Source organism: Triticum dicoccoides, chromosome 4B (genome assembly GCF_002162155.2).
Source record: "Triticum dicoccoides isolate Atlit2015 ecotype Zavitan chromosome 4B, WEW_v2.0, whole genome shotgun sequence".
Lineage (NCBI taxonomy): Eukaryota > Viridiplantae > Streptophyta > Magnoliopsida > Poales > Poaceae > Triticum > Triticum dicoccoides.
In genome coordinates, this window is record NC_041387.1 from 309,581,447 (window position 1) to 309,595,965 (window position 14,519).

Genomic DNA, 14,519 nt, shown 5'->3' on the forward strand with positions numbered 1-14,519 from the left:
TCTGATGTTCTGGTAGGTCAGTCGCCCTATATCTTTTACTTGCACACACACAATTTCGATGGATCTCTTCATCGATCTCGCACCCACCCACTTGATCCTCTCTTCGACTCTATCGATATCTATGACCCCTCCCTCTCTTCTCCTGGATCACCCCCTCACTCTATATATGATATGGATAGGCCTCTATTTCACACACATTGCATGCAAAATTTTGTTTGAGATGTCATCGACACATATTCCCACAAATACATTCACGAAATCACACCCCCCCCAAACAAAAAATACTCACGAACGCACACACCATATGTCTAGGTTTGTATCCCTCTCTTAGACACCCACGTAGGTGGGGGACGTGCACGAAGAGAAGGGATGCATGCACGGTGCACGTACTCTCGTCTCTTTCCCAACCACACCAGCGCGAGTACACGGTGGAGCTCATTTCTATACGAAAAGGCAGGCCACATGGTAATTTGACACATGTGCTGGTTGTCCACTTGATGGAGAATCATCTACCACGGGTGAACAAACAAATTGCGACTTGACGTGTGATGTTAAAAAAGAGGCAAACCATGTGGGGCCTACCTTAGAGGCAAGGCTCTATACACTTAAGTACTATTGATGTGTCCCATTAACTCGTAGAACAAGAAGTTTGCTTAGTATGCCATCTCCCCCGCCCACGGGCGCGGTGGCTCATAGGATGAGGTGAAGCTTGCTTACTAGTATTCCTTACACCCGCTCCCCCGCCCACGCGCTCAGTGGCTCACAGGACGAGGAGAAAATTTCACTACTCCCTCCGTTTACTCATCGTCCCTACCTTGGTTAGAGAGATTATCATATTGTTTGGAATATATGTGCTTTAGTAGATTTCAATATGAACTACTAGTACATAGTCCAAACACTGATGTATATAAACATATTTTAGAGTGTAGATTCACTCATTTGCTCCATATGTAGTCCATCTTGAAACAGACATTATAGTACGCACTCTCCCTCATCCCTCGACTCTCGCCCACGTGGTGGATGTGCAGCAATTCATTCGGTCTCATATAGCCAGAACAATACATACTGCAGTACCATTATTGCTCGACTTCCCGAAGAGGAGCCAATCGCAAGGTTAATATTTTTGAGATACCAAGCGCAAGCATTATAGGAGAACGAGTAGTAGGTGCCGCATCATTTATAAATAAAGTTTTTTTTCTTCAGTGGCATGTACGCAATGTAAATAGGTTCATATGAAGAGCAAAGGAAACCGCTCCACTATATACATAGGCAGGACGAGCCTACACGGTTGCTTGCTGGGGTTGCTCTCTTCACACTCTCTCACACAAAATGACTATGGCCACATCTCTAACATCCCGGCAGATCACGTCCGCTGGGGGAAGGGGTTGATTCTTGGTGTAGATGCGGTCGCCGTCGCCGACAGCGAAAACCCACGGTCGGCACGTCCCGATCAGGGGTGCCCATCATTCTCTCTCACAAAGCCGGGGAGGTTGCCTTCATCCCTTGCTCAGTGCCGTGACGTGGGCAGTTGCCGCCCTCCTGTAGGTTGAGCTACGTCCCTACATCCCTTGGGTACAACTCCCTTTACAGCCGGCTTGCACCACTTCTCCAGCCGCCCACATCACTCCATGTGGATATTTCTCTACTTCTTTGCCCCGCACATACCTCTACTGGCTTCTACGTACTGTATTTTTGATGAGTTTATGTCTCATCAACTAGTCCCAGTGATCTTATTCTAATCACGCTTCTTCAATTTCTTTGCCACAGGGATGCTCATCTTGATTTTGGTGAAACTGCACAAAATGATCTGATGGTCAAAGGGTTGCAAACTTCATTTCTTCAGAAGCTCCAACATTGCCAGCAAATTAAAGCCTGGTTAGGGTTTACGATTCAATGGCTAGGGATTGCATGGATCTTTTTTTTCTTTAGCTATCTCTGTTCTAGAATAAGTGTCAACTTTAGTAGTACTACAACTTTGTACTGACGTTTGCATAAAGTTGAGACACTTATTTTGGAATGGAGGGAGTACATATTGGCTAAGATCTGTCAATCATTGAGATGCAATAGCATGCATGTTAGTCTCCTTTGTATTTGATGAAATGTTGCAATGGGCAACCTTGGATGCAAGATACATGAAACAGAAGCTGGAAGCTTCATAGCATTGTACAAATTTATCTCGCTGGTAAATTACAGTAGTACTATACTAGTACTATGTAAAGAGTTAGGTGTCGCACGGTGTCCAGAAAATATGGTGATAGTGTGAGGTGGGCCATGTAATCACTAAGCCTGAGTGTTTTCACTGCAATCACACTCCTCGGCTGTAAGAATGGAGAAAATTCTAATCTAGTAGTACCTCCTTCCGCGGAAAGCATGGGACATCCAGCAGTCCTACCACCTCAGTAATAATGACTAATGAGCCGTCAAATCACATAGACCCAGCAGTAAGTTGGACGGACGAAGCAACCATCACTCTTGAATCCACTTCTCCCTTCAACGCAGGTGCCAGTGAGAGGTCGAGTCCGCTCTGCCCAGGCAAGAATGCGGCATCGATTCTTTGGAGCGGCGCTGACCATTTTGGGCGGGAAGCGCGCCGGGGCGATGGAGGGGCTTTGGGTGGGCCAGGATGGTCAGGAGCAAGCGTGGCAGCTGTCCGCCTATCCCGACCGGACGCCCGGAAACAAGAGGATGCACTAACTCTCACAGCTAAATCGTACACTACACACCTTCTCTCTCTGGGAGTAGGTCGATGTGTCGCTCTCTCTAACACACACATGTTGTTAAACACACACACACACGCGCGCGCGCGCACACGCACACACAGGCTCATAGAATAGGAATATCGTGCGAGTGTGAAGCCACAGGAAGTGAGACACAAATGGAGTACATACAAGAAGAAAAGAGGTGATGAATATTCCATCAAACCTGGACTGAGGAGTAGTACTCTTTCCGTCTAGGTGTTAAGTCGTCTTACAAGAATCACATATTCCCAAAATGTTTAGGCGTTTTCCATTAACTTTGCATCGCAATCCCCACTTGGCCTCGTTGCTAGCGAGCATTGTTACTTAGGGAGCGTTTGGATCCTTAGGAAGAACAACTTATACCCTAGCCTGGCAAGTTTAGGCATTTGGAACTGTTAAAATATGTTAGCTTTTGTGGGCTAGCTACCTTGGGTGGGCTAGAAAAACCTTGCTAGCTCAGGAGAGCCAGATCGGCTCGCTTCCGACGGCAAACTTCGCGTACTACCTTCGTCCTGGTTTATTGGTCCCCATTGTATTTCGTGTCAAATTTTCACCATAGATTGAACTAACAAAGTTTTCATGCATGTCACAAAAAATTATATCATTGAAACCTATGTTCAAATACGAATCCAACAACATAATTTTTGTTGACTTGCATTAACATTTTGTTAGTTAAATCTTTGGTCAAAATTTGGCACAAACTACAAAGGGGGCCTATAAACTATGTTCAAATACAAATCCAACGATATAATTTTTGTTGACATGCATTAACATTTTGTTAGTTACATCTTTGGTCAAAATTATGCATGTTACTAGTCCAAGTTACTCACCACTATGACCAGCCTAAGCAATGTAACCAAACGCTCCTTACTCTGCCTATTTATCTCCCCCGGAAACCCAATGCATGGAGCGCAACTATGCGTTGATCAGTCAAGAAATCAAAGTCGGCTTGCATGCGAGTTAATACATGGCCCTGCATGGTAGCTAAAATGGCATCTCTTATTTGTTGGGATTAATTGTTGCGTTTAGAGACAGAAATCAGGGCTTTGATTGGAGGAAGGACCAGTCAAGTTTCTCCTTCTCCTCCCATCTCTTGCACCTTGGTCCTGCTGCACCTTCTAACGTGACTTATTACACCTAGACGAAGGGAGTAGTATGAGATATGGTGGCACACTGACTTAGGTCGAATACAAGTGCCCAAAATTGTGTGCATGTTATAATAAGGATTCACTTAAAATAGTACGTGAGCGAATGAGCTTCACGAGCAGTAGCGAGATGTGTGAGGTAAGATACACCGCTGGCGCTTTTAATTTTTCTTATTAACTTGTTTGTTTCACCCTCTGACTGGTGGGACCCAACGTACTACATGGAGAGAGGTAAGGTGACTAAGGCTGCATTATTTCTGTACTACCAACACTGCTTTAAATCCCAAAAGACCTTAGACTAGTCACAATGGATAGTAACTTATACTACTAACATGCATATGTTACTAGTCTATGTTACTACCTCTATAGTGGGGAGTAACATTGTGTGGTATCATGCAACACTTCATTTATTAGACTATAGACTCATTTTGTCTTGGTATGTGTGATGTTACAGTAACTAGATATGTTACCACATGCCTCTCTTTCCTCATTAATTACTCGCCACATCATCTATTTTTCCTAAAGATGTGTGATGTTACCACCTATGTTACTCCCACTATGGATAGTCTTACCACCAAAGCCACATGCCAACATTATGGTTTAAATCCCAATGACTCCCACACAAAAATAAACACGACATGCTTGTCACACGAATGCAGGAATTTATAAAAGGTTATTTTCCTATTGTTGAACATAACGGGAGGGTGGTTTAGCTGGTTAGCCTGTTCGCTCATCAAACTTGAGGTCTCGGGTTCGATAACTATACTTAAGCATATTTTTTTTTGTTTGACTTCTTTTTTCCACCCAATGACAGGTAGGCCCCGCATGACAGAGAGAGGAAGTGATCTGGGGCGGTGCCAGGAGGATTCATTGACTGGTTAAAATAGATGGATACGGAGCTATACGATCTCGTAGTGACTGTATAATCACCTCATCACGTATGCGTTGCAGCCTCGGCGCTTGTTTTCTAGGGTTTGCACTCTTCACACTCTCTCTCCAGTATATATATACATGCTGGAGCCTCAGTGCTTGTAGTTGCTCTCTTCACACTCTCTCACCCTCTCCAGATCTAAACAAGACTTTGTTGGCCTCTCTCTCTCCCCTCACAGCTGGTCCAAGAGCCGGCAGGATCCGTCCGTCGGGAAGGGAAGGAGGCTTAACGCTGTCGCCATCGGCGAGGGAAGGAATCCACTACCGGCGCAGCTATTCTCTTTCACCCAGCGGTGGCGCGGGAGGGCCTCCGCCCCTTCTTCTTCACCGCCGTACATAGTGTGGGCCGAACGGTCTTCGGTCGCCCACCGAACCACACCCCAAGAACCTTAAGGTACAATTTACTTATTCCACATGCATTGATCTAGCTGCATGTGGGCTTTTTCCGCTTCTGCACTCGAATCTAGGTGTTGGATCAAACATGAAAGTAGTGGGGAAAGTTGTATAGCATGAATCTAGGACGTGGTTCAAAGAGGAAAGGAATGGGGGAAAGTAGTGGGGAAAGTTGTATAGCATGAATCTAGGACGTGGTTCAAAAAGGAAAGGAAGGGTGGAAAGTAGTGGGTAATGTTGTATAGCATGAATCTAAGGCGTGGTTCAAAGAGGAAAGGAATGGGGGAAAGTAGTGGGGAAAGTTGTATAGCATGAATCTAGGACATGGTTCAAAGAGGAAAGGAATGGGGGAAAGTACTAGTACAGAGTGGCTATCCAGCACCTGCGTTGGCCGAAAAGGGAAGACAATGACAAACGAAGTACGCATATCTATAACGAACTGATCTTTTGTGTTGGGGGACAAGGCTCTAGAGTTTGAGTAGGACTAGATTTGTTGCTCTCACATAGGGAAAGGTGTATAAAGATAACAAAACTGGGACCAACACAAATATGCTCCTTGGTTGTTTGTTCTTTGTTGCAACAGACTGTGAATCACCCCTTCATACATCGGTAGATGCACATGGTGCTAGTGCGTCCACTATCCCGTGCAACTCTTTAGCTGTTGTTAATCTAAGGCCCTGTTTGGTTAAAAACTCCCTAGTCCCTACCTGCTTGGCTCCAGGGACTAAACATGGACTAGAGGTTATCAAATTACATGCTAAATGACCATGTTACCCCTAGTAATGAACTAATAGAGACAAGGTGCGATGCGGGGCAGGGGCAAATATTGGAAAAAGTCCCAAAAAGACTCTCCCTCGGTGTCTTTTTTATTTAGTCTCAAATGCCCACTTTTAGTCGCTAAAAGTCCCTCATGTTTGGTTTAGATGGTGGAGTTTTTTTAGTCCCTACACCAAAATGTCCCTGTAAACAAACACCCTCTAATAATGCCGTTGGAAAAGTGATGCAATGCCATAGTTAAAAGCAAATTACATGTTTAACAAATTTTATTGTTAATATAATCTCTCTGTTAATATTAATCAATGCCACCATTTGAGAAATGCTACGTTCTTGCTTTCTTTCCCATTTAGATAAGTTAGATGCTTCTTTTTGTTGGCTTCTGTGTCATCCACCGTTATTGACCACTAGTTGTTTCCTTTGCACCTCTGTGTAAACAGGGTTATCTACTTCACCTCGTTGCTATTGTGACTTTTGTTGCACTGCACAAAACAGTTTTGTTTTAAAAGTGTTTTGTGCAGTTCAACTAAAATGTCACACCGACAACATTGCTTGATTGCTTGATCTTAGTGGAACTGCACAAGAGAAGATCTTACTTCCTATCCATGTTGGTAATTTGGTTCAGATCTTCTTCTTGTGAGTTGTTTGAATTCCGCATCATGAGAGGTTAGTACTAGCCTTCTTTCACATGATTGTGCAGTGTGCTTTCATATGTTGTGCTACTTGTACAGTAATGTTGCTTGATTTTAGTGAACTGCACAAATGGAGACAAGACGTCCAATATGTATGTGCACCGTAATATCCCATTGTATGTACTCCATATTCTTGTCTTTGCACAACAGTATCATCCTCCTCTGAAGAAGAATATGGAGTACGTGAAGTGACTAGTTCCGATTATGCCAGGATGAAGAAGACATGTCTATCTTCTCATCAGAAGGAGCAGTTGAAGGATGGTTACATTACTCCCCACAAGACAAAACTAACTTCAGCTCAAAAGGACTGACAGATCTCCATTTTTTGCTGTGATGCGCAAGTACAATGTTGTTCTAGGATTCTTTCCAGTGAGTTCTATTTTTTTAAAGTGTGCTCTACATGGACCATGTAGGTGCCTATTTAAACTGTCAATTCATAGTATAGTTTGCTTTATACTAATCACTTTTTTTGTATTTGTGCAAACAGGGGTGCTCAGCTTGATTTCAATGGGAACTGCACAAAATGTTCATGAATACATCGAATCATTCGTTTCCACCACAAGAAACGAGGTGCCAATAAGTTCAAGGCGTTGCAACATATAAGGGTGAAATCATACAAGCTACGCATGAATTTGGTTGATTTTGGTGGAACTTCACAAAAAGAACAGCTTGTTTATTTACCACAGGTGCCATGTCAATGTCCAAACTAATGGCAAACCCTGCCCATTCCACCATCATAGGCATTTCATATTTTGGAATGGGAAAACCTTGTCAAAGTTTGCTCATTGATGTACGCAAAACAACAAGCATTTGACATTTTGGAATGGGACAACCTTGTCAAATTTTGCTCATTGATAGCAAGAAGACATGCGTTTGATATTTTCAAATGGGACGCCCTTTGCTGTCAGCAGCGTCGACTGATTTTTCTTTTATTCTTTAGTTGTGAAGTAAATATTGGCTCTGACATGTGAATCGCTGAGATGCATAATCATTGATTGTTTTGAATGTTCTCTATGAATTGCCAGGCCTGTGTGTTTGATTGCAATGTACAAGAACACTAAAAAGTTGCTCAAACTCTTTGTACTCCCTCTGTTCCTTTTTACTTCGCACATTGTGAAAGTTCATACTTTTTTCTATAAGATTGGTAAACATAGAGATACTTTGACTGCAGACAAAACTTGTATGCAGACTAAAAAGGACCGGAGGGAGTACATGTGAAACTGCTGCAAACGAGGTGATCACCCTAGTAATAATGCTAGTACTTATTGTTTCGCATGTTCGTCCAATGCCAGTGATAAAAGAATCCGAACTAATCGAACTAAATTCGTTCATACACAGTCAAATTTCATATAAACATGCCGGATTTCATTACATTTCATACATTCTTCAACTAAAAAGGGGTGTGCTGGAGGTATAATTAATAAACCGAAGCTACCCACTGTGTCCGGCTGAGCCGAACAGAAGCTTCTTCTCTAGCGGACTGAGCTTCAGTGACTTAACTGCAGGTGCAGTTGCGTAACTGACATGTGGCCCAGATGCCTGTTGGGCCCACATGTCAGTCAGCCAACTGCTCCAGCTGTTAAGTAGAAGCAGCGTCCTTCTCCAACATAGCTCTTCGACTCCACGTCGCTGCCAAGAAGCTAATCGTCCATCAATGGTCAACTCCCCTAGCTTGGCTTCAACCGGAGGTAAGCAGAGGTGGCCTTACTTGGACCCGAGCGGCAGCGACCTACCGTGTTCTACTCTTCCTCGCTTTCTATGTGGCGCAGCCTCGTTGGCAGTGGGGCGGGGCTTCGATGGAGCCGGCGATGTCCTCTGTCTCGTTGCTGGTGGGGTGGCGCCTTGGCGGAGCGGGGGAAATCCTCCCCCTCGTTGCCGACAGGGTGGGGCCTCGGCTAAGCCAGCGATGTCCTCTGCCTCGTTGTTGGCGGGGCAGGGCCTCGCCGGAGTAGGGCCTCCGCCTCAGTGCCGGTGGGGCGGGGCCTCGGTGGAGCCGATGGTGTCCTCTGCCTCGTTGTTGGCGCTGTGGGGCCTCATCGACGCCAGCGGAGGAGGGACTCTTCGGAGCCGGCATTGTCCTCAGCCTCGTCCTCGGTCTCGCCAAACAGCTCCTCGCGCGCTTCATTGCCCTCTTTGTCAGTGGCCGCAGCCTCCGCCACCCGCATGCGGTACCGCCAACGCTCGAGGCAGCCCTCGTGGTAGGAGTGGTACGAGTCGAGCAGCGCCTCCTCCTCCGCCCTCTCCGCGGCGATCTGCTCCTCCGCCTGCAGGTGCTCCTAGAGGAGATGGTGGTTGTAGGCGGCGTCGGCCTACACCTCGCGGAACTGCTCCTAATGCTTCTGCCTCACCGTGTCCATGTATTGGGCATGGGCCTCGCCAATGGTCATGGTGCAATGCGACGGCAAGGATGGCACGGAGGAGGGGGTTGGCGCCGGATCGTCGACTACCATGTTCTCCATTGGGATGTCATCGTCCTCCGGCTGCCTGCCGGGCAGCCAGTCGGTAGCAATGGCTGCCATATCCTTGTGGTCCATCGTCCGCCCGTCCCAAAGAGCGCTGGAGTGCGAGGAGGCCATGGTGACCTGTAGTGGTGTGGACAGGAGAAAGGGAACGGAGGCGGATGACTGCGCATATGGCCGGCGCAGCAGTTTATATAGCAATGGTGGGCGGTGGAGGGATGGACATGTGGCGCCGGAGTAGCCGCCTCGACAACCGCGTATCATTAATGTGGGCGGGAAACGGACGGACGGACGACACTTGTGTCGTTTGAAGGCGCAGCAATCATCTACACCGGGAAGCAGGGCGGGTGGCGCTGACCGTTTCGAGCGGAAAGCGCACGCGGGCGAGGGAGGCGGTCTGGGTGTGCCAGGGCAGTCAGACTCGTGCTTGGGAGCGGGTCAGTCCAGCAGTCGGACACGCTGGCGCGCTAGCGAGCTCGCCGAGCTGAGCGACGACAATCATACGATGGACGTAGCTTCCGACCAGGAGCCGGCGCCACTGTCCAAGCCGGTTCATGTCATGTTCACCATAGAGCAGGTGCGGCCGCACTTCGACGCCCTAATGTCGGAAGAGCTACCAGTGCGGGAGGACCTGTGCTGCAACCTCCGTCTCCTCAACGAGCACCGGTGAACAAGCGAACGACAATGTCGTCGCGGACATGTGGCCCTATAATCTTGGCTTCCCGACTGAGCAGCGGGCGCTGTATCAGACCATCCGTAGGGCCCGTGAGGCCCTCTCCTTCGTCCTTCGAGTAGTTGCACTCGCCGTGGCACCGCCGTCTCGCGTTGTCAACATGGTTAACGGACATGAGGAATGAGGAGATGACTTTACTTGGAGAGGATGACAGTGGGGACCCACCAGGGCCATAGCCGCACGTACGCAAGTGCCTCCATATTATATACAACTGCAATTTTTTTCTTCCTCCTAGTTGCCTAACATCACGGTCCCACACCATTGCCAACCTATGTAGTCAACAAATGAGAGAATTGCACAAGGAGCGGCCGACAACTGGGACCAAGCAGCTCGAGCAGTATTTGTGTTTTTGAGTTGTCAGCACTGCAGAGTTTTTCTTGAGCGATGTTTTCGTTGTTGTTTAGAGGAGAGCAGGGTATTAACTGGGCGGGCTATGGCCCGTCTAGCCCAGGCCAGATATCCGGCCCAAATATTCATTTTTTCAAGCTGAAAATGGCTAGCCCAGCTATACTTTTTTTGAGGAATACCCAGGCAAGGACAACTTGTTATTTTCCGCCCCGCTAGGCTGCAAATCTTTCCTAGGAGGGATGCATTAGGCTTAACAAGAAAACGGGCTTTAAGAAATAATAAATGGGATGTAATTATAAAAACTGGGCAGTAACTATAAAAAATGCACCAAACACGTAAGTACTTTATAAAATATTATTTTTGGATTTTGGAAATTTTAATTTCATTAATTGTTGCACGCACAATGTCTCGTCGGATTTTTACGTAATACAAATTTAAATTGAAATTGTATTTAGTCTCACTAGAAATTTCGGGATAAAAATATTTCAGATCCCATCAAAATGTGGGAAACTTTATTGAATTCTGTTTTGAACGGTTGGTTGAAATTATTAATCGTTGTCCTAGCTAGAAAATGGGTTGTACTTTTAACAAACTGGGTTGTCCTTGCCTATCTCAAATGGGTTGTAGTAAATTCCATTATAATTCAAAAATGGGTTGTACATTCTTACAAATCTCAAATGGGCTATAAGTTCTCTGCCACATGATACGTCTCCAACGTATCTATAATTTATGAAGCATTCATGCTATTTTATTATCTGTTTTGAATGATTATGGGCTTTATTATACACATTTATATTACTTTTGGGACTAACCTATTAACCGGAGGCCCAGCCCATATTGCTGTTTTCTTGCCTATTTCAGTATTTCAAAGAAAAGGAATATCAAACGGAGTCCAAACGGAATGAAACCTTCGGTATCGTGATTTTTTGGAAGAATATGATCATGGGGACTTGGAGTTCACGTCAGAAGATCCTCGAGACAGCCACGAGATAGGAGGGCGCCCCCCACCCCCTGTAGGGCACGCCCCCCTGTCTCGTGGGCCCCTCGAGCACCCCCCGACCGACTTCTTTCGCCTATATAAGCCTACGTACCCTAAAACCATCGAATATCAAGATAGATCGGGAGTTCCGCCGCCACAAGCCTCTGTAGCCAACAAAAACCTCTCGGGAGCCTGTTCCGGCATCCTGCCGGAGGGGGAACCCATCACCGGTGGCCATCTTCATCATCTCGGCGCTATCCATGACGAGGAGGGAGTAGTTCACACTCGGGGCTGAGGGTATGTACCAGCAGCTATGTGTTTGATCTCTCTCTCTCTCTCTCGTGTTCTCTCTATGGCACGATCTTGAAGTATCGCGAGCTTTGCTATTATAGTTGGATCTTATGATGTTTCTCCCCCTCTACTCTCTTGTGATGAATTGAGTTTCCCTCTTGAAGTTATCTTATCGGATTGAGTCTTTGATATGAGAACACTTGATGTATGTCTTGCCGTGTTTATCTGTGGTGACAATGGGATTTCACGTGCCACTTGATGTATGTTTTGGTGACCAACTTGCGGGTTCCGCCCATGAACCTAGGCATAGGGGTTGGCACACATTTTCTTGACTCTCCGGTAGAAACTTTGGGGCACTCTTTGAAGTACTTTGTGATGGTTGGATGAATCTGAGATTGTGTGATGCATATCGTATAATCATGCCCATGGATACTTGAGGTGACAATGGAGTATCTGGGTGACATTAGGGTTTTGGTTGATTTGTGTCTTAAGGTGTTATTCTAGTACGAACTCTTGAATAAATTGATCCGAAAGAATAACTTTGAGGTGGTTTCGTACCCTACCATAATCTCTACGTTTGTTCTCCGCTATTAGTGGCTTTGGAGTGACTCTTTGTTGCATGTTGAGGGATTGTTATATGATCTATCTATGTTATTATTGTTGAGAGAACTTGCACTAATGAAAGTATGAACCCTAGGCCTTGTTTCCTATCATTGCAATACCGTTTACGCTCACTTTTATCATTAGTTACCTTGATGTTTTTATATTTTCAGATTACAAAAACCTATATCTACCATCCATATTGCACTTGTATCACCATCTCTTCGACGAACTAGTGCACCTATACAATTTACCATTGTATTGGGTGTGTTGGGGACACAAGAGACACTTTGTTATTTGGTTGCAGGGTTGCTTGAGAGAGACCATCTTCATCCTACGCCTCCCACGGATTGATAAACCTTAGGGTCATCCACTTGAGGGAAATTTGCTACTGTCCTACAAACCTGTGCACTTGCAAGCCCAACAACGTCTACAAGAAGAAGGTTGTGTAGTAGACATCACCACACACTTGTGGGCCTACTAAGTTGACGCATCCCCTCAAAAAAATAAGTTGACGCGTATGCAAGGCTTTGTCAACTTATGGCCAACACACAGTTCTAGCAGCAGTGGCCGTTGGATGTCCATCCAACGGATGTAGTGCTTCTTCTTCAATCTCGGATATTCTAGCTTCACTCGCCCAAAAAATGATTCCTCCCCCTGACATCTAGGGAGCACCATTTTGGAAGCTGACCTGTGGGCCTACTAAGTTAATGTGTACAAGGGCCTTTGTCAACTTAGTCAATATAAACGATTCTAGCTGCAGTGACCGTACGTTGTCTATCCAAGAGCCGTCATGCTTCTTCAACCTCTGGTCTTCTTGCTCTAGCCTCCCAAAGCAGTGCCGGTCGTGCCGCCTGCTCCTGCCTCTCGTGGCCGGTTGTGTTTCCGCGGCGGCCTCACCGCCCCCTACTGCTCCCACCGCTGGCCAGGCCATCCCTCCACTCACCCACACCCCCTATTATTCTGCAGCGACGGCAGCCTCACACCGCAGCCGAACTAGTGAACCCTCATACTCCTCTCCGCTTGGGCATCCACTACCGCATCTTCCCCGGCTCCGTGCCGTCCCCTTCCTAGGCTTCGCCATCATCCACCGCCTTGGTGCTCTTGGCGCGGCGTGGTCAATGTGGTCAACGACCGACTTCCATCGGAAGAGTAATGTACGTGGAGAGGCTAACAGCTGGGTCCACGGCCGCAGCAAGGAAGTGCCTCCTTATTACGTGGAAAATAATGATTCCTCCACCTGACAGCAGGGACCCACCGGATGGGACTTCGTATTTCATGAAAAAACGTTTCCCCTGACTGCTGGGACCTACTAGCTACATCTTCGCATGCAAGGAAGTGCGTCCATATTACGGGAAAAAATGATTGGCCCCCTGACTGCTGGGACCCACCAGCTACATCTTCGCACGCAAGGAAGTGCCTGACAGTCGGGACCCACCTGGTCGAAGCGTATGTAGCGTTGTCATTCTGGTCGCGAACGTGTACGTACATACAATCGGTCTGTCTACAGGCTGCAGCAATGAACCGTGGCCGTGTAAGGAAGGGCACGTGTCATAGTAGAGGCGCGCATGTGTCGTAGTAGAGGCGCGCACGTAGCATGTACACATACTACAGCGGGCAGGGTGCAAGAAAGAAAATACGGCCACGTACGTACATACGGGCGGGGTCTCGAGCGCGTACTCGCGCATATATATACGGATAGCCAGGGCTTGTGTACATGGAGAGGCAACGGACGGCAGCAATGGCGTCCTGTTCATCGGGCAGCGAACCGGCTGGGTCGGAACGAAGAAACAATGTCATGTTCATCGGGAGGAAGCCTACTGGGTCGGGATACGTCGTGTTCATCGGGAGCCAACCGGCTTGGACAGAATAGCTGATGGAAATGAGGCCTGGCGTACCGCAGAGCGGAGGAAATGACCTTGTGTTCGACCGGCCACGGTTGAAACGGGATCCTGTTCATCGAGAGGGGTCTGGCATACCGCAAAACAGAGGAAACTGACTTTTGCTGGACCTCCTATGGTCGAAACGGGGTCCTATTGATCAGGAGGGGTGTGGCGTACCATAAAACGGAGGAAATGGACTTGTGTTGGAGCGCTACGGTCGAAACAGGGGTCTTGTTCATCGGGAGGGGTGTGGCATACACAAAACGGGACTCCATGGGATACTTTTCATCTCCACCGTCGACCTCCTCCACCCTCCACGGGCTACTGTTCATCCATCATCGACATCCTCCAGCCTCCACCTGCGACTGTTCATCCACGCGCTCCTGTTCATCCAGCCTCCACCGCATGCTCCTCCACCGGCTACTGTTCAACCAGCCCTCTCCACGAGGTCCTGTTCAACCACCCCTCCAGGGGCTACTATTCATCTAGCCCTCCACCGGCTACTATTCAACCAGCCCTCCACGGGGTCCTGTTCATCCACCCCCAACCGGCTC